Source organism: Rattus norvegicus, chromosome 3 (assembly GCF_021556685.1).
Source record: "Rattus norvegicus strain SHRSP/BbbUtx chromosome 3, alternate assembly SHRSP_T2T, whole genome shotgun sequence".
Taxonomy (NCBI): Eukaryota; Metazoa; Chordata; class Mammalia; order Rodentia; family Muridae; genus Rattus; species Rattus norvegicus.
Window position 1 is genome coordinate 82,747,499 of NC_141536.1, and position 27,930 is coordinate 82,775,428.

Below are 27,930 nucleotides of genomic sequence, written 5' to 3' on the forward strand. Positions count from 1 at the left end.
TTATAAGTCATGATACGTGGTGGCTGTTACTGCTATTGTTATTTTCCTGCTTCAAGTATAACATTACAGAACAATAACAAATAAACCCTCTATAAACAAAGAGAGCAGGGCTTGAGGGGGCTTTCATTGGAGAGCTACTTTCATTATGGTAAGGAAAGGAAAAGCATTATTTATTTGCTGGGAATGCCTACCCAAAGAAAATATAACACACTTGACTGCAGTTTTTTTTTTTGTTTGTTTGTTTTTTGTTTTGGTCTGGATACAGAGAGATAGGTGGTGGCAGTGTCATCTGTCAAAGAATCTAAAGACTTCAACTCCTACAGAATCCACTAATTTGTTCCTAGAAGGAACTGAAGTCCCCCAACCCTGCCACAACAGTAAGGAGAAGGAAATAAGTGAAAATGTGCTCTTACTTCTATAATGATTGTTCACCCTGTAATAGGAATAGGGAAAATGGTGAACACATAGTGTCACAAGAACATTCTCCTGGCTTCCTAGAGATCCCTGGGTAACAGGGTATCATTTATGCTCTATTGGACAACATGACACAACATCTCTCTGCTTTCATAGTTTAATGGTCAGAAACAGCACCTGGCCCTACTTTTAATGCCAGACTTAAATAATTGTATTTCTAATGGAAAGAATTCTGACTATGTGATGGCATGTGAATTCTGACTAGGCTTTTGGATAATATAAGTCAATCCTTACCAGTCCTCTAGTTCAATTAACACTTTGAAAATGACATTCTGAGAGGCTCCTTCAGAAGACGTTACCATATTTTTAAAACATAATTTCTTTTTTGAGATTGTATTTATATCATTCTCCCTTTCTTCTTCCTCCCTACAAACCCATATTGCCATATTCCCTTCCTTGCTCTTTTTCAAATCCATGGCCTCAATAGTTGTCACACACACACACATACACAGAGAGAGAGAGAGAGAGAGAGAGAGAGAGAGAGAGAGAGAGAGAGAGAGAGAAAGAGAGAGAGAGAGAGAGAGAGGGGGAGGGAGAGAGGGAGAGAGGGAGAGACAGAGAGACAGAGAGACAGAGACCTATACACATATATGCATATATTTGTATATATAAATATATGTATGTCCACATATAAATGCATATGTATGTGAGTGTCTGTGTGTGAGTGTGTGTGTGTGTGTGTGTGTGTGTGTGTGTGTGTGTGTGTGTGCACGTGCACAATGAGGTTCATATGAACATGTAGACTGCTGATAAACATTTCCTTTTCAGAAGTCTTTGGTCACACAGCTTGCTGTTTACAGATACCTATAACTAGATAATAGTTACAAGTACTCCCCTGAGGAAATAATTTTCAGGAATTCAGCAGGACATTCATCTTGAAATGGTTTATAAAGAAAATGTGGAGGAGGGGACTTTCATAGTCCATTAACTTTAATAAATTCAACAAATATCATCTCACCTCATGGAGAGTCATAATAAAAAATATCCAACGTTCTCTGAGCTACCCTGGAGGCAAGGGATCCGATTATTTAGTTCAATGATTCCAAAACATCCTTGATTACAGACCACTTTCTCATGTCAATCTTATTTACTCCCTTTATGAACATGTCCTTTGGAGGTCAGAACTCAATTATGAGGATAAAAAGAAGTTAAGCTAAGTCCCCAAGAAGCCACACCTTTAAATGGAGAAGAGAGTCAATATTAGGTTACACTAGCTTGGCTTCATGAGAAAAGAGATTTAAAAGGAATTTTAAGAAGTATCAATTGTTAACATTAAAAATAGATGTGACAGGATTTAAGGGTGGAAAATAGGAGACGGTTCCCACAGTTTGATGAATTATGCAAGAGTACAATGTCTAGCTTTAGGAAGGTGGAAGTTATGAAGCATAGCTTAGTCTGGCTGAAGTCAGAAAAATGACATCAAACTCAATTGCTTCTGGGACAGGCACAGACTTGCTTATGGATGATCAATACAGTTTTGTAAATATGATGAATAAACAAAAGTTCTATCCTGCAAAAACGTTGGCATGAGCAAGTATCAATGTAGACTTCCACTTTATTTTCACAGTTACTGTCATGGCTTTACAAATGAGATCATAGCTTCTGTTCATCTCCAGTCAATCTCCAGCTTACCTCCAACCCTAGTGCTACAGAGACTGCACTAAGATAGATATTCCACTGTGTCATTTCTTTGCTAAAGACTCTTACAAATAAAATTCACAGTTTTTATTGTGTTCTCTAGAAGACTTGGTAACCCATTCTCTGATCGCCTCTGACTTCATTTCCTACTCAGCTAATGCTGAGACTACTTTTGTCATATAAGCTGAAATTTTCAAGCACAACACATGAGGGTCTCTGCTCTGAATTCACTTTCCCTGGAGTGCTTTTTCAGTGTTTGTGAAGGTGCTTTTATCCTTTGTTGTTGGTGGTGGTGGTAGCAGTGTTGTTGTTCTTTTTGTTATTATAACTATATTTTAATTCATCTAAAAATCATAGCAGTAAATCTACCATATTTTAGCCAATTTAATATTACTTTTAGAAAAGGTATATTTTTCTAAGGTAATCACTATAGAGGAACACATGGTGCTGTTTTCGTTTTCTTTTTTTTCATAAAATAACATTTTTATTTATTATTTTTTTATTTTATTTTCTTTAATTGATTATTTTAGTTACAGAAAGAAAAGATGTAGTTGGAACAGAGCTAATTAAATTCTGTTAAAGTCCAACTCACACTAGTACAAAACTAAAGATACATTTCATGGTGGCAAGAATTTTCTTGGTACAGATAATGTATTTCTTATTTAAAACCATATCAACATTTTGGTCATCTTTCTTCTTGAGCTTCCTGTGTTGTGTGGATTGCATCTTGGGTAATTTGAACTTTTGGGCTAATATCCACTTATCAATGAGTGCATACATACTATGTGCACTTTTCTGTGATTGAATTATCAAACTCAGGATGATATTTTCTAGTTCATTCCATTTGCCTATGAATTTCATGAAGTCATTGTTTTGGATTGCTGATTAGAATTTCATTGGGTAGATGTACAACATTCGTTTGAATCCATTCCTCTGTTGAAGGGCATCTGGATTCTTTCCAGCTTCTGGCTATTATAAATAAGGCTGCTATGAACATAGTGGAGCATGTGTCTTTTTTGTTTGTTGGAGCATCATTTGGGTATATGCCCAAGAGAGGTATAGCTGGGTCCTCAGGTAGTGCAATGTCCAATTTTCTGAGGAACCCCCAGATTGATTTCCAGAGTGGTTGTATGAGTTTGCGGTCACACCAACAATGGAGGAGTGTTCCTCTTTCTCCACATTCTTGCCAGAATCTACTATCACCTGAGTTTTCTTTCTTAGCCACACTTACTGGCGTGAGGTGGAAAAAAAATAGCATTTTTAACAAATGGTGCTTGTTCAACTGGAGGTCAGCTTGTAGAAGAATGCAAATCAATCCATTCTTATCACCTTGTACAAAGCTTAAGTCCAAGTGGATCAAGGATCTCCACATATAACCATATACACTCAAACCAATAGAAAAAAGTGAGGATGAGTCTAGAACACATGGGCACTGGAAAATTTTTCCTGAAAAAAAACCAATGACATGCTATAAGATCAAGAATTGACAAATGGGACCTCACAAAACTTCAAAGCTTCTGTAAGGCAAAGGACACTGTCATTAGGACAAAATGGCAACATCAGATTGGGAAAAGATCTTATTAGATATAGGTTGCTCCTGAGAGACACAGCCAGAGCATGTCCAATACAGAGGTCAGTGCTAGCAGCAAAACACTGAACTGAGAACAGTACCCCTTTGGGGAAATTAGAGGAAGGATTGAAAGAGCTGAAGGGGCTTGCAACCCGATAAGAACAACAATACCAACCAACCAGAGCTTCCACGGACTAAACCAGTACCCAAAGATGATGCACATGGACTGACCCAGGGCTCCAACTGCATACATAGCTGAGAATAGCCTTGTTGGGGCACCATGGAAGGGGAAGAAGCCCTTGGTCCTGCCAAGGTTGGACCCCCCGTACAGGGGAATGTTGGGCAGGTGGTAAGGTGGGGTACTTGGGGGGAACACCCATATGGGGGAGAGGTAGAGGATAGGGGAATTATGGACAGGAAACCGGGAAAGGAAATAACATTTGAAATGCAAATAAAGAAATATATCCAATAAAAATTATCTAATACACAACATTTCAACACAGAATGTATTGTATGTTGTATCTATATATGTGTATATACATAATGTTGTAGATTTGGTCTAATGCTGCATATATTATGTTAATCTGGTCTCCCAAATTGGACAATAATCTGCACATAAGATGTTGAGGGACCCTGCCCACAATTGGTTTTGATTGGTAAAGTTCCTGGTGGCTAATAGCCAGGCAGGGAAGCAGAGGCTGAACTTTAGGATTACTGGCAAAGGTTTGAGAAAGGAATAGAAGGAGAGAGCTGCCATGCCAGGAAAAAAGTAGATGCCAGGCCCGAGAGAGGCCATACAGAGAACACAGCTGTGACGTAGGTGCTACAAAACTCAGCATGAGAGGGCTGAAGTCCTGGGTCTGGGTCTGTGTTGGCCAGGATAGAATATAGGTTTTAGTAATACCACAGGAATATCGGAGCAGAGAGTGTTAGCCACGTGGAGGCTTAGAAGTGGCATAGGCATTGAGCTTCTAAGGAATATTAAAATATAAGTCTACCTGTGTGTGTGTTTCATTTGGAAACTCAGAACACTGGGTCGGGTAGTGAAAAAAGAGTCACCACCATCACCGGGATTATCTAAGTGGAGTTATTTGGGTTCAGCGACAACACATATGTGCATATAGTATGTGTAGTTTTTATGTGTGTATATGTATAAATATGGATAGATAGATAGACACATATATAACACATATTTAAATATATTATAAAACTGTATATGCTGCATTCAACATGATGTATATGTGTATATGTGTGTGTCTTGTGTCTAAAGCAAATATAATAAGTCTCATAGTCATTTGAGGCTTAATTTAATGTTTCAGACACCAGTACACATGCTTAAATTGAAACACTTACAAAATGGCTCTAATATTCATGTTACGTAGATGTGGTCAGTAGAACATTGAGATGAACAACATTCCCAGCTTCTCAGGGCTTGGGAAAAAAGAGTAAAGATTTCAATGACATGAATTAGACCTATCATGGTGTCATATAGTGCCATCAGACATAACTTGCAGCATAATTGCATCAGTAAGAAATTTAGAAGGTGAATTGCTTTCCAATAAAATATTGAGCAACCTTCCTAAAGGTATGTGATTAAGAAGGATGGTAAGACAATGGGAAAGAAATCCCTTCCATGGTCACCAGGACCCAGGACAAAAACCTAACCAGCAATCATGCTAACTACAATTCTAATGTGTTTTGCTTTTATATTATGGTTACGCAAGCATTCATTTCACACCCAAATGAATACAACTAAGGTTCATTCAGAGTGTTATTAAAATCTTGACTTTATTTTCTGTTGTTTGAGCTATTACACTCAGAATCATGCTTGCAGTCCCTTTAATAAGCATTTTACCTTCTCTTCTACATCCTAATAAAACAGGGCTTATGTGCAGGGCTTACAGACCGAAGACAAAATGCTAAGCTTAAATTCTAATTCAGATATCTGTTTGTGTGATGTACCTTAAATGTCATCTACCCAACCCTCCTTCTCAGTATAATAAAAACATGTGTGGATGAAACCTTCAGTACAGCCTCACAGAGCACAAGTTACAGAGTGACCTGATGTCGGCCTTTTAAAAAATGGTTCCCCCATTAACACAGGAAGCAAATATAATTATGACATGTAAAACTTCTCAGCTTAGACAGGCCCTAGATATCTGATTTGTATTTAAAAAAATAATGTGGAAGTTATTTTGTGAAAGAAAAAACATTACTAGTATCATTTTAAAATTATAACAGTATCTAATGCTACAAAGAAAAATAAAGGAAACAGTTATGTATTTCCTAGTGTTTCATGAATAAATCAAATAATGATTAACTTAAAACTGAGTTGAGCAAATGGGCGATTTGTCATTGTGCTGAACCCTGAACTAATCTTTCTATCTTTCTGTTTGTGTTTGTTCATTTGTTCGTTTGCATTTTTCTGCATATTTTCTAAACATTTGGTATCTAAGAATACATTGGGCCATAAAATATATACCTATAATAATAATGATCTTTTTGAACATTTTATATTTGAAATAAAACCTTATTCCTTCCAAATTGTAGAAAAAAATAAATCAAAAGACACAGTAAGTACAAATACTAATCTTTAGGTTATATTATTGAGTAGATACAGAGTAATGAGAAAGGAGTGAAAGGAGGGAGGACAGGGGTAAAGATGCAGAGAGAGAGCAAATGTTGGTCTAGAATGTTCTATTTATACCACTTCACTGTCTGCCCATTGGCTGAGTGACTTCTTACGTACACCTGACATCAGGCATCTTTTTGATATATTATTTAATGATAGTATAAAATTTCTCGCCATACACTACAAAACAATGATGTATGTGCCCAATGCTAACCATATAGCCATTCATACCTGAGGATGTGTTACTGTGACTTGTAAATGCTTCTTTAAATGCTATATGATTCCCTATCTTGCTCTCCTGAACTGTCACCTTCTGTCCTCAGCATTAACAGATACAGATATGTGATTTTCTTCTCAGTGTACTCTGAAACCATTATTAAAAGTTTCACAAAAAAAAATTTAGCTATGTCCTTGACAAGAAGCAAATGTTGCCATAGCCACAGCCATAAATTTGTGGAACTATAAAATAGAGAAATAGAAATCTTTAAAAGTACGATTGGTGCCCATCATTATAAAGGGGAATGGGATCTTCAGTGTTCCTGCCCACACTAAAGCCCACCAAGTACAAGTAGCAGGCTAAGCCTGTTCATCTTAATCACCAAGGATTTAAACGATTTCACATTAGCTATAAAGGTTTTTTTTCTATTCTTAGTTTATTTTCTAATTATATATTCTCATGTTTACAGATGCATGTGTAGTTAAATATCATGTTAGGACATATAATAGTGACTCGTTACAATAATTTTATTTATATAGCAAAATTGAATGAGGATGCCTTTATATAGGGTTTTATTGTAGCATGAAAAGGAGTCCATAAACAACTGTTTTTATTTTTGTTTTAATGTAGCATGCTTTGAGCAATATTCACTTTTTATGTCAATTTGTTTTTAATTTATTTCTTTAATTTTTGAGACTATAATATAATTGCTTAATTTTTGTCCTTTTTTCCTCTCCAAATCATTTCATATATCCTCCTTAGTCTCTTACAGATTCATGACTTCATTCTTTTTCTTCAACTGACGTTTTATACACATCCATGCATACACACATACACACATTAATAAATACATAAGTAATTTTTCTCAGGCTTACAATACATTTTTCATGCCTGACCATTTAATATAGTATAACAATGCCATATACTCCTCCCCTGGAAAGACTATTTCTCCTGCTCTCAGAAATTGTTGGATGTCTATATTTTGTTTTGTGTAGTTGAATCCTCTTGGGCTTTCCCACCCACTCTGGCATTTCTGCTGTTGTTTTCCTTAATCAGTTCATTCATGGGCAGCCATGGTAATGAGACCTAATGGGTATAACTTCTGACACTCCTAGGAGACACATTCTCACACCTAAATCTATTCTGCTATTAAGATCCACCACTCCACATTCACTTGGACCCCTTTTGGCATTAGTGTGGGTCATCAGGCCATTTATTTCATCACCCAGCAATCCATAGATGATTAATGCTACCGCATAAATATCAGAATCTGTAAATAATCATGAGCAGTAAATGTCATTCCCACTTCCTGTTGAACTAAAAGTTATTTTAAAATTGGGGATATTAGATTAATGAAGCACACATATTAGTTTATCTGTAAGGTCATATGCAGAGGCAATTAGAACGTAAGGGCATTGCTTTAATGAAGTGTTTGAACTGTTGATGAATTTGATATCTGAATACATTATTCAGATTTAAAGGAATTACGTTAGATGAAGCCAGGTTAGAGAGTATTTCATCCCTAGGGATAGTTTCTTAGAAGTTGTATTTTTCTGTGGCTGATTACTATGGCAGCGCCTTCCTACTTCCTGTTGGCATGACCCAGTCCCCCCTGTCATAATGAAGCAAAACCTCTCATAATAAGAAAAACAAAAATATTTTCCCTTAAAATGTTTCTGGGAACATATGGTCACAGAGGCAATGAAACTAACACAATACCTCAGTTCAAACACATTTGCTTTCCTCTCTGTGTGTTCTGAGCATATAATAATGTTTGTTGGCATCAGAGCCCCAAGATTATTCATATTCATATTAGTGAGGCCATTTCTTCTCTCCTCAATGTAGATCCACATCAATACTAATCTCCTTCAAGACAGCCTCGGAAACTTCCAGAAATAAAGTTTTAATGATTCTACGAGTACCCCTAGCCCAGATGACAGGTAAAATGAGCTATTAATCCATTTCAAACTCTACCATGTATTATAAGCAACTACAGTTCACATATATCCACAACACAAATAATTCTTCTCCATTAAGTCTAATCAAACAGCTGTAATTTATTGGCTCCTGAGACACCGTACCAAGTTAGAAAGTATCTATCAAGTGTCTGCGCAGCCTATTTTTAAATCCCTCAGTGATAATAAACACACTACCTTCAAATGCAGTCTGCTCTATCTATCCTTGGATAGTTTTGAGGGCTAGAAATGTTTCTATGCAGTACTATAATTGCATTTCCTGTCATTGCTTTCTTTGATGCTCGTTCTGTTCCTTAAAGCACATAAAAGAATTTTAATTACCCAGGAACAACGAGGAAACCTTGATTCCTGTCCAGGTCCACAAATCTGTTCTCTCCAAATCCAACACCTCATATTCTTGCAGTGTGGTGGGTGTGACATGGCTTCTGGACACAGCCTGCCAAGTTTGCTCTTCTCACCCTGTTTGCTTTAACCATATGCACTGGTATTTTAGCCGCATGTCTTTTTGCTTTTAGTCACAAAATGTTGAGCTCTGCTCTCCCATGACATCACTGCATGACTAGTTTGCCCAAGTAAAACAAGGTTTAATTAAATCTTAATGTTGTGCCCACTCTTTCCAGTGCTAACTGTTATTTTCACTTCCCCTGCCATTAGCAGAATACATAATGAGAGAGTGTAGAGCACAGAGTCAGCCCCTTGTACAGAGAGTAGCATTTTGTCACTCACGTCCTCTCACTGAGCTTTAGTTTTCAGCTCATGATTATGTCCCACTAAAACCTACCCTGGACAAAGATATTATTTGTGTGGGAGTATTTGTTCTTTTTAGGATATGACAGCAGCAGCATAAAAATATTATTTAGAACTAAAGAGATATTTCAGTCAATAGCATGCCTAAGATTAAAGCATGAAAATCTGATGCTTTTGTTCCTAAACTCATTGAAAAGAAAACATACAAGTGTGGAAGGAACCATGTGCCTTGTAAACCACCAAAGTGAAAGTAGAGATGTAGGACTGGAGACATAACTCAGCTGTTAAAGGCTAGGCTCACAACCAAAAATACAAGTGAAAGCTGAGATGATCAGAACAATGGGCCTCACAGGGTAGCCAGCCTTACCAAATCAGTGGCTCAGTGAGAAACTGTTTCAAAAAACAAGATGAAAGGTAATGGAGGAGACACCTGGTCTCTACATTCACACACACACACACACACACACACACACACACACACACACACACTCGGGGCGGGGAGCGGTTGGAGAGAGGGGGGAGGGGGAGGGAGAGGGAGAGAGAGAGAGAGAGAGAGAGAGAGAGAGAGAGAGAGAGAGAGAGAGAGAGAGAAGTGTCCAATATCCACAACCTCAAGGACATAAAACAAAGGGGGACTACAGTACATGAAAATGAGAAATGGACAAAGGCCATATTCATTCTATAAGGTTTGGGGAGTTTCTACTTCCAGCTACTATCTGATTGCCTTTTCCATATCTACCATCTGTCCAAATTAAAATCTTTACTCTTGTTCACATAACCTACAAAATATTCTCTATTTACCCTGACATAATTATTTCATTGCTTTTTACTTTCAATGTCTGGCAAAGCAAACCAACAATAACACGACATAATTATATCACCAAGGTAACCTTGATGTAACTAATTTTCCAATATAGTCATACATCATCAGGAATGATTTATGGAATGATGCATACCCATAAGACGAGTATATAGTATCTGCCCACTATTTGCTTACAGAAATATAGTATAACCTATGAAACCATAGGTTGACTATAAATGCAGATCATTAACAAATTCAGCTATCTCCCATAACTGAAGACAGATATGAAAGATATTAATTTACAGTGTGTGGAGTTAGAGTACTAGCTCAATGAACAGCCAAACCTCTGTATAACTTTATATTTTTGGTTGTCAGCCTAGCCTTTAACAGCTGAGCCATCTCTCCAGCCCTCTGTATAACTTTAGATGTTAATACTGCCTATTACGTTATGTTTCCCTGATAAGTAAGAATTGTTGAAAGTGACCACATAAACCTGACTCCCTTTCAGATAAACAAAGTGAAACAGGTACAAAATGTACCCATTCAAAACTACACAGACCATAATAGTATAAAATAAAATATTTGGTTGCAAATGTCTCCATTTTCACTTTTCTAATCAAACTGAATCATTTTTAGAATGTACACGGAAAGTGTTTGAGTAGTGTTCATCTAACAAACAAGTGAGCTTACCATGCTTATTAGCATGTGTAAAGATTGTCTCATCAGTTTACATTACTCCTGTTGTTTTCTCAAAATAAAGCACTCTCGGTTACAATTTGAAAACATAGAACTAACTTTTTTTAAAAAAAATTCTTTTTGAGAAGACGCAAGTTCTTCATACATTAAACATGAAAGTCATTAACTTATTTTCTCCATCCTTTGTGATGCCGTTCCAGATTTTATGGATAGTGTAGAGAAGTAATTTTTAAGTTGATAATGAATAGATTAAATAAATAATATATGTACAAATAAAGGTTATATATGTACTGAACCCTCTTCCAGTGCATGACTAATTCTTAGCATATCTTAATTGAGTGAATGGCTGATTTGAGGACTAGCCCAATCTAATTCTCAGTGTTCAAGTTAAAAACATTGTGCTGTTCTTTAGTTTTTAATATTTATTATATTCTATGATTCTAAAAATTAATAGAAGCCCCTTTCCAGGTCTTTCTTTTTCTGGTCCACACGTACAGAGCTCATTGAATTTGGAGCACATTTCAGACACTGATATCCCTCATTTGGATATTCTCAATTATTCATGGAAAATGGTCACTCTATGTAATTCAGTCAGTAGACATGACCTCAAGGGCAGAGGCTATAACACAGTCATGAGCAGACTCTGATAGAAATGATGCTGGCTCAGCAGCTTTCTGAAAAGCTCTGTAAAGAAGTCAATAAAAGACATTTCTTCCTCTGCCATGCCTTTCTTTTTCCATTTTTATTGGTTATTTTATTTATTTACATTTCAAATGTTACCCCCTTCCCAGTTTCCCCTCTATAAACCCCCCACCCTTCTCCCTTGCCTCTACCTCTAGGAGGGTGCTCCTTCACCCACCCACCTACTCCTGCCTCAGCAGCCTAGTGTTTCCCTAACCTGGGTCATCAAGCCTCCACAGGACTCAGGGGCTCCCCTCCCAGTGATGCCAGATAAGGTAATCCTCTGCTATATATCCAGGTGGAGCCATGAGTACCCCATACTTATTCTTTTATTGGTGGTTTAGTCCCTGGGAGCTTTAAGGGTGTGGGTTAGTTGATATTTTGTTCTTCTGATGAGGTGGCAAACTCCTTCAGCTCCTATAATGCTTGTCCTAATTTCCCCATTGGGGTCTCTGTGCTCAGTCCAATGCTTGGCTATATACATATGTATCTGTATTGGTCAGCTCTGGACGAGTCTCTCAAGGAACAGCAATACCAGGCTCCTGTCAGCAAGCACTTCTTGGCATCAGCAATAGTGTCTGGGATTGGTGTTAGCAGATGGGATGGAACCCTAGATGGTACAGTCTCTGTATGGCCTTTCCTTCAGTTTCTGCTCCACTCTTTGTCCATAAACTTCCTTTTGACAGGAGGAATTCTGGATTAATATTTTTGAGGTGCCTGTTTGGTCCCATCCCTCAACTGGGGGCTGTACCTATCCACTGGATATTGTCTCTGTATCCACTGGATACAGGCTCTCTCTCCCCTTTCTTGAGTATTTCAGCTAAAGTCCTTCCTATTGGAACCTCTTGGGTCTTCTAAAGCTACACCTTGGCAGCAACAGTAAGCTGTAATTTGGAGACTCAGGTACCTCTCTATCCTCTACACTAAGCATGGAACCTTTTCCACAGAAGCCTTTGGCCTAGAGATGATGATGATGATGATGATGATGATGATGATGATGATGATGATGATGATGATTTTTAATCTTTTTAACAGTCCAGTCATTATCCCCCACTCTTTCTGTCCTCCAACAGTTCCTCATCCCATTCCTTCTCTCTTCATCTCCAAGAGAATATTCCCACACACCACACACCTTCACACACCAGACCTCACATATCCTTGGGCCTTAAGTCTCCCCAAGGTTAGGTGGTGCTTCTCTCATTGAGGCCAGAGTAAGAAGTCTTCTGCTGTGTTGGGGGCCTCAGACCAGCTAATGTATGCTTCCTGGTCCATGACTCAGTGTCTGAGAGAGCTTGAGGCTCCATGTTTGTTGAGAATGCTGGTCTTACAATGGAAACTCCATAGGCCTTCATATCTTTTCCCAGCCTTTCCCTAATTCAGACCATTGGGCACGTGTATCTGTTTCTGTCTCAGTCAGCTACTTGTTGGGCCTCTCAAAGGGCAGCCATGCTAGGCTCCTGTCTCTAAGTACAACATAGCATCAGTAATAGTGTCAGGCTTTGGAGCCTCCCCTTAACATGGATTCTAATTTGGGATGGTTACTGGACCTCCTTTTACTCAGGCTCTTCTCCTTTTTTGTCCCTGTAGTTCTTTTAGACAAGAAAAATTCTGGGTCAGAATTTTTGTTATTTAAGTCCTCACCTTCCACCTTTGACCAAATCCTATCAGGATTTCTTTCAGAAAACATCCCCAAATATCCCTACATTTTCCTTCTTTTCCTGTTACTGTGGTATGAGCTTTTGTTTTCTCCATTAATTTCTGCAATATGTCTAGCCTTGTACCTTGTACTCAGTGTTAACTCTTTCAATTTGTTTTCTATGCTCTGGTTATTATAATCTTGGAGAAACAATAAAGAGATTTGTAATTCCATATTTTTATTTTATATATTTATATTATAAAGAGAATAATACCCCCCCAAAAAAGTTCTCTGGAGTGGTCATCACCCTCATTCTTTGCCTCCTGCCTCCATCTGCAAGTTCAATTTCTAATAGCATTTCCCTTACACTGTAGATGCAATGTTTTACTAATAAGATTTGGATATGTTAAGTATAGTGAATTAATGGAAGCCATTTTTCCTCTACCACACATAGGCAGGTAAACTATATTTCCTTAAAGACTTTGAGTTGGATGAGAGATAGCTATTCTCTCCTCAACATTTGTCCTGGGTGATTTGAACAGTAATGGCCTCCATAGACTCATGTGTTTGAGTGCTTGGTCCATACAGTGCCACACTATTAGTAGGTATGGCCTTATTGGAAGAAGTATGTCATTGCAGTGACATGTTTTGAGTTCTCCTATGTTCATGCTATGCCCAGTGTGGCACACAGTTCCTCCTTTGTTGCCTTCAAGTCAAAATATAGAACTTTCACTTCGGTTGCAGCCAGAAGCCAGCAAGACATTGCCTCTCCATTCAAATGGTTCCTGTTGCTCGTGCAGTGTGCTAGGTGGTCTTTACTTCTCTGCACCAGTACATGAAAGGGCTTCTTAAGATACAAATTCTTACTCACTGATAATTGGATATTAGCCCAAAAGCTCGAATCATCCAAGATACAATACACAGACCGCATGAAGCTCAAGACCAAAGTGCGGATGTTTCTTTCCTTCTTAAAAGGGGGAACAAAAATAATCATAGGAGAGAATATGGAGGCAGAGTTTGGAGCAGAGACTGAAGGAACGGCCACTCAGAGCCTGCCACATACATACACAGTCACCAAGACTAGATAAGATTGATGAAGCTAAGAAGGGCATGCTGACAGGAACCGGATATAGATGTCTCCTGAGAGACAAAGCCAGAGCATGACAAATACAGAAGCGAATGCTAGCAGCAAACCACTAAACTGAGAACAGGAATCCCGTTGGAGGAATTAGAGGAATTGTTGTTCTTATGGGTAAGAACAACAATGCCAACTAAACCAGAGCTCCCAGGGACCAAATCACTACCCAAAGAATACACGTGGACACACCCATGGCTTCAACTGCATATGTACCAGAGGAAGGCCTTGTTGGGCACCACTGGAAGGAGAAGCCCTTGGTTTTGCCAAGGTTGGATTCCAGTGTTGGGGAATATCGGAACCGGGACGGGAAGGGGGTGGATAGGGAACGGAACACTCTTATAGAAGAAGGGGAGGGGGATGTGATAGAGGGCTTTATGTCCGGGAAAGCAGGAAAGGAAACAACATTTGAAATGTAAATAAAAAATCCAATAAAAAATTATTGTCAAAATCTAAAAAAAGAGTTGGAAAATGTTTTGTTAGCTAAAGTAATCAAGCATTAGAAATAACACGTTATAAAAAATAAAAATGTATAAATAAATTAAAAAAAAACAAATCCTCGTGTCCTGTCCCTGGCCATTTGAATCTCAATCTTAAGGCTGGCACCTTGGCAGCCAAATGCACAAGCAGACAGGAAGACTCTTAAATAAATCATAATGTCCACCAACACAGACATTTCTCTCTTCATATGATGACGGTCAGGGGCCTAAGTTTATTTGGAAAGGTAAGCAGACACCGTTTGTCCCCATTGGAATGGCAGGCTTTGCAGCGATTGTTGCGTATGGGCTACACAGACTGAAGAGCTGGGGAAATACGAAGATGTTCATTCATTAATTTGATCCACATGGATGCGGCAGCTCAGGGCTTTGTTGTCGGGGCTATGACTTTTGATATGGGCTATTCCATGTATTGGGAATTCTGGACCAAGTCTAAGCCTTAGAAGAGCTGCTGCCTTGGTCTGGGAAGTGCTTGCTTTAGTTAGACATCTCACATTGAGGTTGTGTATTTGTGTCTGCAATAAATATCATGTAGGTTTAGACAAAAAAAACAAAAACAAAACAACAACAACAAAAAAAAACATAAAAACAACTACCAGGTCTGCCTACATGCTGCCATGTAACCTCTGATCTCTGAAACTGTAAGCCTGACCCCAATTAATGTTTTCCTTTATTAGAGTTGCTGTGGTCTTGGTGTCTCTTCACAGCAATAAAATCATAACTAAAATACCAGTTAACAGTAAATCAGTACCGCTGGCTTAATTATGCTAAATACTAAAATATTTCTTAGATAATCATGCTTGTAACTGTATTCAACTACAAAACCTCTCTACAATCTATGCGGAACATGTAACAACATTCCGTGAGTTCACCTGATGCAGAATGCCACTTACAGTTGTTTCATCTAACTGTGATTTTTCTCTAATTAATGAATGCTGAATCACTAGTAGATCATACTTCACATACCACATCCAGCTTAATGATGCTCGTTTCTGGCCTCTCATGTACCACAGTGTAAACAGTGTCCCAGTACTCCCCAAATCAGTTCAGTTACACTGAATACTGTTAATGTTGTCAGTGAATATTTATTTCTAACTCTAATAATGCCAATAAATGACACATCAGCTGGATTTTAAAAAGCCATGTATGATCCTAATGATGATCATTAGCTTAGTGAACAGGAATTCTCAAATTAAAAATAAATTAGTAACTGTTTCTCAAATGTGGCTTTTCAAATAGCATAATACATGTTAGTTTAACCCATAATTGGATACCTGATCTCTTCTTTCTAGGGGTCAAATTGAAACCAGAGGAATTTTGTAATTCATCTTTTCTATTAAGTAAGCTTCAAGTTGAATCTATTTTAATATCAAGGTCAGTTTTAGAATTATAACTGTTTCTTATGTCTGGGAAACAGTATATGCATCTTCAAATTTTTTACAATTAGAGTAGTTTTATTCTTAGGCATAATTCTAAAAGTTATGTTAAAAGCAGCTTTCCAGAGCCAAGATACCCATTGAATATTACAGAAATAGTCTAAAAGGGGCAACCAAAATTGTCCTGATTTTCAGAAGTTCTATGTGCCTAATAAATAACAGGCTAATTACAAAACAAATATATTAAGTAAAATGTTAATCATCATTTCACAGAAAAGGGATAGAGTCCCAACTTCTTGCCAATCAATGTATCATAAAAGGAAAATGCCAAGCTGTGAATCTAAAGAGTTGTATTTCATTGCAGGGTTCATCCAATTTAGAGTTAAACAAACATGTCCAGACATAGCATACTTACTAAGACATTACCCCATCTATTTCCAAATACTTTTTGTTACTGTCTTATAGAGTTTTTCTTACTCAGTAGTTCCTGCTCATCCAGTATTAAAATTAGATTTCCGGTGGAGACCACGTCTCTTTCTCCATCCTGCTATCATAGGATCTAGTACTCTTCTTGGACATACAAAGTGTTCTAGTACAGCTTTTTCAAACATGAGTGAGAGTGGCAGAGCTAAGATAGAGTACGGTCAGCTCTAGGCTCGCATTCCCGCTTTGTTCCACGTGAAAAGAAAAGCCATGAGAGTTGGCATCATCTAAGTCTAACATTCTCCACTGTCAGTCAGTCTGTCTAACATTCTCCACTGTCAGTCAGTCTGTCTGTTTTTGTTTAGTGTTTTTTTTTAAATCTGGCATGTAAGGGTCCACTTCATCATCTGGCAATGTTATGAAGAAAGCCATGCTCACTTTTCATCCATTCTTCGTACCACAGCAGGATAAATTCTTCTTAAGTCAGGGTGACATAAAGCCCAACAGCAATTGTGTACCAGTTTAAACTTAAGGAAAACATCCAAAATTCTCAGCATGTTAAATTGTATGAATTAATCCCGAGCTAACTGTGTATGTTAATTTATTACTTCATATACATATATGAATATATATCCTATATATTATATATTATATGCTCCTTATATGTACTGTGTGTGTGTATTTGACTTATCTCGAAATCATCATTCTGCATTCCAGGCTCATTGAAGAGATGTTATAGGATTCTCCAGAGAGTCTCTCCTCATTTTGAGACCAGCTTTACCCTATTTGACTAATGTTTAATTTGTATTTGAAGACAGCACTCTCTGTGACATCTTTAATCATAAACTTTTTCAAATTATCCTGATTGTGTGTATGAGAACATAGAAAAGAAAATGAGTTCCTGGAAGAAGAATGTGGGAAGATTTAAAGCAGCATGAAGTACTGAGTATGGTCTCCAGAAATAACTAATGAATAGCTATAACTTCTTCATGAAGAAGTCATAACCTTTCCTGCTAAAGAATTTCCATTCTTGAGAATTATTTATGGAAAAATGCAATTGCTGAACACATTTTACATTCTTCATGGTTAAGAACTAATTCTTTTACTGTTGATGTCAAGTAGGCACCCTCACCCACCTGAAAATTCTCAGGCACTGGAAATACATGAATACAGATATCTGTTGATAAAACTAGAAGGTGAGTCAACAGACCAGGTTCCAAGTTGACAAGGACAGAATCCAAGCATACAAAGCTCGTAATTCAAGTTGAGCTTCTCATTAATCTAAATGTTAATGTAAACTTAAAATACGTCACACTGATTTGGAACTCTTTTATATGAATATTGCATAACTGATCTCTCTAACAGAAGAATTCAAATGGACATGTCTTCATACAAACTGATTTCAATCAAATGAAATCTTGACTATATTTTTTATTTTTCTTTCATTCTTGTTTTGTTTTGATTTGATTTGCATGTGCTCATTCGCATGCGTACACACACACACACACACACACACACACACACACACACACACACCATTTGCTTCCTTAAGAAATGACAATAAAATTCCCTAAACAATAACAGCAAAATGACATGCCAAGATGGATGGGGGAAATTTTATAAGATCCTTCCACATGTGAAATATTCAGACCATGACTGCTGCAATTAGAGGGAGGAGCCTCCTGATAAGTTATGCTCACATATAGGCAAAAAAAGTATACGTGGACTCATGTGTTTGTGTGTGTGTGTGTGTGTGTGTGTGTGTGTGTGCATGTGTGTGTGAGGGGGGAATGTAACAACAATAAGCAAGAAGAAGTAGTCATGAACTTGATAAATAATAGGGGATCATAAGAGGTATTGTAGGAGGAGTGGAAGACATAATAATAATGTCAATACAGTACTCAAACATGAGATGCTTAAAAATAAAATAAGCTATAAGAGTCTCTGCAAATGAGGACAGTAAACTTGGACAGTTTTAAGTACATCAGTTGTTTAACATGTTCTCTGAAGAGTATTGAATATTGCCTTTCAATGATGTGGAGAGATTATTAGTTTGGTTTCTTTCCTGTTTTCCTGGGTATGGAAAAAATAAAAGTGTCAGGACTGATTAATTGATAGAGGGTGGTTGTTAAAACTTGACTAAATTTTATTTTATTGGATTATATTTTTACATATACATTAAGTTGTGTACATAAGCTCATAAACACATATACAAAAGCATATATAAAACTAATAGAAAATGAAATTTACAAAAGACATTATATTAGGTCAACATAAAATAAATTCTAATGATGATCATGATAATTATGGTGATGATAATAATGTTATCTGTACACTCTTTCCAGACACAAATTCAGCCAGTGAACATATATTATCTTAGTTTCTCCATCTATTGTAATTGAGAGATTTTCTGGCAGCCAATGAACTTGGTAAAATCTTCACAGTTTGATTTGTACAGCAGCAGGGGAAGGGATGGGGTCATTTTTAGTATTATAAGTTAAAATAAATAGGTAAAATACTTCTAGACCACCTCTCAAACAACACAATAAAATTGAATTTAGGAATCACTAGAAGGTGAGTGATTGAGTATGGCCCAGGTAGAGCCATCCAATCTCGAACTGCCATGATGCAGTAAATATAAAGTAGGAGGGCATATTTGCTGGGCAGTCAGTCACATCTGTAAACTCTGCTGCTTTTCTCTTGCTTATAAACTAAATTAAACATCTTTGCCTCAGATTCTTTATCAACAAAATAGTTAGAAGTATGCACTCATTGATAAGTGGCTATTAGCCCAAATGCTTGAATTACCTAGCTGCACAGAACACATGAAACTCAAGACAGATGATCAAAATGCGAATGCTTCACTCCTTCTTTAAAAGGGGAACAAGAATACCCTTGGCAGGGAATAGGGAGCCAAAGATTAAAACAGAGACAGAAGAAACACCCATTCAGAGCCTGCGCCACATGTGACCCACACATATACAGCCACCAAATTAGACAAGATGGATGAAGCAAAGAAGTGCAGGCCTACAGGAGCCGGATGTAGATCTCTCCTGAGAGACACAGCCAGAATATAGCAAATACAGAGGCGAATGCCAGCAGCAAACCACTGAACTGAGAACAGGACCCCGTTGAAGGAATCAGAGAAAGGACTGGAAGAGCTTGAAGGAGCTCGAGACCCCATATGAACAACAATGCCAACCAACCAGAGCTTCCAGGGACTAAGCCACTACCCAAAGACTGTACATGGACTGACCCTGGACTCTAACCTCATAGGTAGCAATGAATAGCCTAGTAAAAGCACCAGTGGAAGGGGAAGCCCTTGGTCCTGCTAAGACTGAACCCCCAGTGAACGTGATTGTTGGGGGAAGGGTAGTAAGGGGGGGAGAATGGTGAGGGGAACACCCATATAGAAGGGGAGGAGAAGGAGTTAGGGGGATGTTGGCCCAGAAACTGGGAAAGGGAATAACATTCGAAATGTAAATAAGAAATACTCAAGTTAATTAAGAAAAAAGGGGAAAAATTAAGTTATATGGGCAGTTTAGTTCAGAGTCTGTGGCACAAAACACATTGAAATTTCCCTTCTTTGTTTCAGCAATGACAGGGAATAAATCTGATCACTCAGTATGAAAATTCTCCTTGGGAGTAATGATTTCAGTAAACACTCAGTAATTAAATTTAGAAATCCATTATATTTGGGAAAGACAAAGACATGAAATATCAGTAAGATGGGCATCTTTGATCAGAACTATTTTTCCTTGACTGGTGAGAGAAACATAAAAAAAAATTCCAAAACCAAATCCCAAACAAACAAATACATGCCACTTCTGCAAGCTATTTTGTGGCTCTCTTGATGTTTTCCTGATGTCCTCAGAGTTCCAACCTTTGTCCCCCAGAAGCACAGTTACACAGCTGCACTTCTAACTACCAGGTGAAACAAGATCACTTTAATTTTCTGAATTAAAAAAATTGTTAAATTTCTACAAGCAGACTTTTGGGGTTGTTTTATGGTTGTTTGGTTTTGCTTTGATTTTTATGACTTGGTATGTGAATGTCATGTCAATTGGTTGTAGCCATCTTGGTACTATTTATCTACAATTAATTGCACATCAAGTAGGAAGCCAGTAGGTGTATGCTCACAGTTTACAAAAATTCCCACATGCAAAAATGAGGGTTTTATCTCAAATTACTATTGAAATAAATAATGTACTTAGAAGAAAAATGAGAGAACTTGAGAGGAGGCCAGAACTTAGTGAGTCTTTTTATCCCAAGTCTTTGTTTTATGTGTGCAGGACTCACCTCCAACTTTCTATATGCACAAAGATGACCTTGAACTATTGTTCTTCCTGTTTCCATCTAATGAGTACTAAGACTACAAGTATACCCTAGTGCTTCATGCATGATAGGAAAGTCTAACAATTTAGGTAAATCTCCGGGTATTTAGAATATTTTTGTATTTAAAAATATTGTTGCATCTGTTCTCTTTTTTTCTTTCTTTTCATTTCTCCAATATCTAAAGTCCCCTCCTACATAAATTTGTGCTATCTTCATATATATATATATATATATATATATATGTATATATATCCTGCTGAGTCTGTACAGTGCTGCCTGGAGGTATAGTTTTGTAATGCTGACTACTTCACTGGTTTTAGATAACCAATGAGAGGTCTTATCATTGGGGAAGACAAAATTTCCTTCCCAGAACAACTGTTACTTGACTTTAGCTCATCATCTAGGGTTGATGGTCCATAAAGTTCTCTTAACTGCTTCAGGATATTTGTTGTAATTATTTAGGACTTGTTTGGGCAACAGCATCATTGAGATTTTATGGGTATGGCTTCACTGTCATAGCTAGAAGGCACACTCTTAGAGAAGATTTCCAGTTCCTCTGGCTTTTAAATACTTTAGGCATCTCTTCGGAGGTGTTCCCTGAACCTCAGGTAAAGGAGTTATGTTACAGATGTAGCCATGCGAATGGGCTCCTTTGTCTGTTTTTAATTGCATTTTGATTATGGAAGTTATCTACACTATTATCCTTCAGCTGAAAAAAATAGAATCTCTTTTGATAAGTGGTCAGAGCTATCCTTATCTGTAGCATAAGAATAATTATTTAGAGCATCTTTAGAAATTATAGTGTTCTAGGCAAGTAGAGGTAGCATGTTCTCCTCTAATATTCTTGGTCTTAGTAACAATTCTATATAATATTCTTCCTGCTACAAGGAGAGAACTTCAAGTGTCAGTGAAGTCCTGTACAATTGCTTTACTAATTATCATAAAGAAAAATTGCACCCAGTCATAAAGTTTACTTAATATTATGTTCGCCTATATTTTTATTCCTCTATTAGACTGATACATTTAATTGTAAATTAAATTTCTGGTACTTACTCACATACTTACTTGCACATTTACATAAGGAAAAAAAATTGGGAATTGAACCTGAGCCTTCATGTGTGCTAACCAAGCACTCAACCACTCAATCAGTCTTGATTGTCTAAGAGTGTGCCTTCTAGCTATGACAGTGAAGATATACCCATAAAATCTCAACTATGTGGTTGTTTACCTAATAATATTGAGATAATATACATCCAATAATAAAACACACTGAAACTTGACAGAAAAATGAAAGAATAATAAAATCAGGTTGACTAAACTTGAGTAAGGAGAAGCATAAATATATGTAATAATCACATTTAAGTGTAAATGGAGTTTGCCATATTTAAAAATCACTAGTCACTTGGTAATGAACAATGGCTGTTCTGTCATTTGCAATTATAGAATTCTACTAAGAACATGCAATAAGGAGGCATATCTGATCCTAATTTTGTCCTTCTTCACATGTCTTAATTTAAAATGGATCCTTGTATTGTTCTCTCCAGGTGTGAAGAAACTTCACCAGTAGGCATCCAGAACATGCATTTTACTTCTTTGAATTCCCTCAGGAAGAGAAGAGCCAGCTAGACACACTTTAAGGTAAGCTCAACTCACTCGTTATCCCTCTTAGGACTGACACACTTGCTGTATATGTTAAGGACAGGGTGCGGTTGAAAATTTGTAAGGAACACACAAACAGAGGACCAGTAACCATTTGGAACAAAGACAGACTTTTTCACATTTAGTACCAACTTTGGGTAGACTTGCTTACCAGGGTCATAATTACTCTTTGTCATCAAAGAAGTTTAATGGAGAGACCTAACAGGATTCTCCCACGGTTTTCATCACTTACTACCATATTAAAATAATGTGAGTGGGAGGTTATAGAAAGAGCCAAGGCACTGAGATGCTTTCCTTGTTTAAAAATACGTCAAGTCTTTGTCCATATTTTAACCAGCTTCCTTCTAGATGTGAGGCTTTCTTGGTACTACCAAAAGCTCTCTCTGTCACTGTGCAGAGGATGGCAACATAGTAAACCACAACCACTTGTGATCTTACCCGTATTTTAAATGCCAAAATTTTAAAATGCCATAATATACTATTCAATTATTATTCAAGCATTTGTGAAGGAAACCGTTTATAAATATAGTAAGCAACCTCAGCTATTTTCTTAATATACCAGTTTCAATGGGAATTTGAGGATCTACTTTAATAAGTTATGCATGAGTTTAGATCTTATTTGTAAGTAAAAATGAATCCAAGTAAAAGATTATTTAAAATAGTGTAAAGGAGTAATGACCTTAAAACAAAGCAAAAAATAGCTGTGTGGATCTAGGAATATAGACTAAGGAAAGGAGTTAAAACATGTGCCAGGACCCACTGCACGCTTACCTGGCACTGTCTCTAGGTCAGTGGTTTTCAATCTTCCTAATGCTGTAACTTTTTAATTCAGTTCCTTATACTGTGGTGATTCCCCAATCATAAAATTTATTTTCGCTACTTCATAACTAAAATTTTTCTATTGCTATGAGTCAAAATGTAAGTATTGGATAAATGGAACATCTGATACGTGAACCCCAAGGGGTCAAGACCAACAGATTGTGAAACACTCCTCTAAGAGGAACAGGATCTATTTATTTCATACTTGTGTTTCTTTTAATTGAGGCTCAAAAACATTAAAGAAACAGCTAACTTCACTTTTGGTAATTTGAGTGAATTAAATTTTAGTTTATATTCTTAATTGGGCTAAAATATCAGAAGATAAAATTCTAATAGATTTGACCATTTGGCATTTCATTACAGAAGAACAAATATTTAATTTGCTAATCCACTGTAGAATATATCATGAGTAATAATTAATCATCAGAATCAAATAAGTCAACTTTCAAGATGTGGAATCTGACTTTAATATAATTTTGCTTCACACAGTTTAGCACGTGTAGTATATTACATGTAAATATGTGTAGCAAATACTTGTTTAGCATAAACAGCATAAGTTGTTGGCCAAAGGGTGGTTTATAGGGCCATTTGCAAATTTGATTATTAGAAAAGTTTTTCTGTTTATCTTTCAAGGATATCAAATGGTTCATAAATTAACCAGAACATTATTTTTCACATTCAAACATATAATTCTGAAAATGATTCTACATACTAAGGATATGATTAAATCTATAAAAGACCCTTTCCTCCCCGGCGGTCACTATTCTACAGAGACATGGTCAGTCATTTCAAGAGCCTCTGCTCCTGCAGAGAATATAGAATGCTGGTATTTACGAAAAACCTGCTTTCTCATCTTTAGCCAATTAATATATAAAAATAGAAATGCTTTCCATTTAAAATGCACCACAATTATCCAATTTTTATCCAAAAAAAACCCCATCATTTTGCAGTCATGCTTCTTAACTAATCTTCTACCACTATAAAGAAACATTACCAACCCAGCTTATAAAAGAAAGCATTCAAATAGGGTCTTACTTACAGTTTCAGAGACTTAATCATGATTATCATGGTGAAAATCATAGTGGCTAGAAGGCAGCCAGGCAGCCAGGCAGCCAGGCAGGCATGTTGTTGAAATAGTAACAAAGAGTTTACATCTCATCCACATGCAGTGGTTAGAACGGACATTTGAAACCTCAAAGTCTTTTCCTAGTGCCATAGAGTAGTGCTTTCTAAATGTTCCTAAACAGTCCACCAACTGAACATTCAAATTTTTGAGTCAACTGCAGGCCAATTTCACCCTACTACTTTCCATATTCTGACCCTCATAGATTTGCAGCCCTGTCATAATGTAAAATGCATTTAGTACAACCTCAAAAATCCATGTATTCTTTCATAATCACAAGACTATTGAAAATCTAAGGTCCAAAATCTTTTTTAAGACTCAGGCAAATCTCTTAAATGTAGTCCCATAGAAAAGCAAAAAGAAAATTATATACTTCCAACATACAATTGTTCAGAATATACATAAACATTTCGAAAGGGAGGAAAGGGTGAGTGATAAGAAAATACTGGACCAAATTAAAGCTGAAACCCAGCAGGGCAAACTCCAAATCCTACACGTCCATGTCTGGGGATATGTAGCTCTTCAGATCTCTCACCCCTTCCAGCTTTGTGGAATGCAGCACAATGCTTTCTCTTGAGCTGGTGCCAGACTTGTCTGAAGCTCTTCTTGTCAGGAATCCATGACTCTGGCACCTTTAACTTCTTGGGCTCTCCACACAATTTAGGCTTTACCTTCACAGCTTCAGGCAACAGCCTCTCAGGGCTTCCTGCAGAAAGTCACCTGCCACATGTGTAGCCTAGGCAGCTTTTCTTAACCTTTTAAGGAAGATTTCACAGCCCCTTTACACCTGTATCTTTTGGAGAAAGCCTGAAGTACTTGGCTAACACTGCCAAATTCTGCTGCCTTCTAGGGCTGGAAACTGGTTCTCTTCAAGACACACACTCATGTAAGCTTTGCATTGTTGACAGTTTTCCTTTGTTAAATAACCTTTAATTTTCACATGTAGGAAGCTTACCTGAATGGGATTTTGTCTTGATGGTACCATGTCTTTTATTCTGTTTCTCCTGAAGCCATTCCTTAAACTTCTTATCTCTTGAGCATGGGACATGGCTCCAACATTTAAAATCTCCTCGTTCTCTTTTTACTCCTCAAACTATACATTTTGTAATGCTTTTGCCTTGCTTGCTCTTTTTTATTGTAGATCTGCAACAGAAGGGTCACTAATAGACATGTGACACAGTCAATTCTAGGCTGTCTTTAAAAAAAATTCAAAGTAGCCTCATGCAGAATTATTAGACAAAAGAAGAAAGCAGCCACATTGTTTGTCAAAGTATTACAAGAATGGTTTCTAGGACAACTGCTAATTTCCTTTCCATCTGAAACCTCTTCATTTGGGTCTCCACATTCCACATTGTTCTCAGAATTACTGTCTTCCAGGTATCTACTAGACCTGTCTTGCCCTGCCCTAAAACACCAAGACAACACTCGATCTCCTTTCTAATCCAAAGTCCCAAAGTCTGTAAATGAAGACACAGTGGAACCACAAAAGTAAACCACCCCGTGGGTAGAAAAATAAAGGTTTAATGAGGTTCAATCTTCCAAATTCATCTCTCAGAGAAAGTAAAGAGAAGGGCAAAACAGAACCAAAGCAAGCAGACTTCATATCAGCAGGGTGGGATCCTTGAGCTAATAAAGGCTGTTCAGATTATGTGGCAACGAGGTGCTCTTGACCATGGTTGTTGACCACTGGGGAAGATTAAGGTGGCTCTTAGTTATCAGAAACCCACATTAAGAGAAAAGCTTTCATGGTAAACTGAAATTCAAGATACAAATATTATTCTACAGGTAGCACTGCAATTTTAAGTGTTTCTCCAAATTAAGTAAAAGCAGAACTGCACTAATTGTTAAAATGGTGTAACTATACCTAGTTTCTATTAATGAAATAGTTATTGAAGTGTGTGTATACCCATTTAATTTGAAATGAATCCGCTTTCTTATTTCTCTTTAATGTTTGAGAGCCTTTTGTGTGCATGTTGGCATATGTGTTTATATGTATCAATGTGGGTATATGTACATGCAATTGGAAACCACAGGTCCACATACTTTGTCTTCCTCAATCACTCTTCATTTTATTTTGAGACAGGGTCTCTTCCTCAGCCTTGATCTAATGTTACAGTGAGACTGTCTTGGAAGTGAGCTCTAGGGATCCATTTGTTATTTCTTGGAGGATGCTAGAAAATTAGCTTATGTTCACAGCACTTTACCAACTGTTTCAACTTCCAGCTCCTGTGTGAGAGTCAGTACAATATCACTTTAGCTTATTATAAAATGAAATAATGATTTATTGCATAGAAGATTAAATGAAGACTGAATGTATTTCTAGGAGATCTATTCAAAATAATAAAGAAAGTTCAAAATAATCAATTTCAGGACATTAATAAATTACAAGAGAATAAAATCACATGATGGGGGAACATGCTAACTTCTATTTCCGTAAGATACATAGTAATTCTGATCATTTAGAATTTCTGATAATTTAGAATTTCTTAGTGAAATAAGTGCAAAACAGCTTCGATAGTAAAGTTGGAATATTTACAGACAAATTCAAGGATTTTTGCTAAAACGTTCTTAATACCCAACTTTTAAAAATGGAAAAATAAAAAATAAAATAAAATAAATCCAAAGGACATTAATAAAATATACCCACTTCCTGAATGAGCACCATAGCTTTCATATCTGATATCCACGAGCACCAACCTGCAGCTTTGTTACCTATAGGATATCTGCCCAGTAAGAGCGAGGCCTATCAACACTGCCATTTGTTCTTCTTTCTTATAGAAAGACTGAGGGTTATTGTGCTCTGAAATGTTGTTAAATGGACAGGGCAACAGATTGGAACCTGGTATATTACAAATAGCAGTGTCAGGTTCTCGGTTCATATGCATAAAGCAGTCATGCACATGGGTTAATTACAATGGCTATTACTTTATGATCGACATTTTTATTTAGAAACAAGTAGAGTTCAGTTTATTTTTGGTATTATAGTGTTCCCCAGATTTAGAATGGGATAGATGTGTTCGAGTGAAACAAAAGTACCCCACCCCCAGCCAGAAAGAACAAAAGGAATATTTGCTATTATCACAACTGTGGGAGTTTTCTCCAGTAGAAAGTTTCTTTTCCCTGGTCAGTGCTACCTCTGAGCTGTGGGTGTGCTGGCAGGGGACTGAACTGTTATTAGAACTGATTCATAGAGTTCTTGGTAATAGAACAAACATGCCCACACTCCCGTGACTCTGATCCTGGTTAACAAATGTTTCTCCATAAATCTAATATGGCCCTACTCAGGGAACTTTTGTATCCTTTTGTGCCCCCTTCTTGCTCTCTAAATTAAATGCTGAATTCAAACACCCAGTGGTAGTAAGAGAACACTTTCATAAACTCCTGTTGAAAGAATAATTGAACGTAACACTTCTGGAGACAATTTGGCATTTATACCAAAATATGCCTGCTTTTGACTTAAATCTTCCTGATAAAATATGTCTCTGACAGCCCAA

At 37.1% G+C, this 27,930-nt stretch overlaps 1 protein-coding gene and 1 pseudogene across 6 annotated transcripts in view; both read left to right on the plus strand.

Annotated features, from left to right (window-relative positions):
• Lrrc4c (leucine rich repeat containing 4C) overlaps positions 1-27,930 on the plus strand; it is a 1,368,573-nt gene that overhangs the window by 1,147,193 nt on the left and 193,450 nt on the right. For all 6 annotated transcript variants that reach the window (XM_087651931.1, XM_087651929.1, XM_087651928.1 and 3 more), the window contains 1 exon segment: positions 22,380-22,473. The gene's annotated coding sequence lies outside the window, so the exon portion shown is untranslated.
• Positions 14,861-15,182, plus strand: LOC147995592 (HIG1 domain family member 1A, mitochondrial pseudogene; annotated as a pseudogene).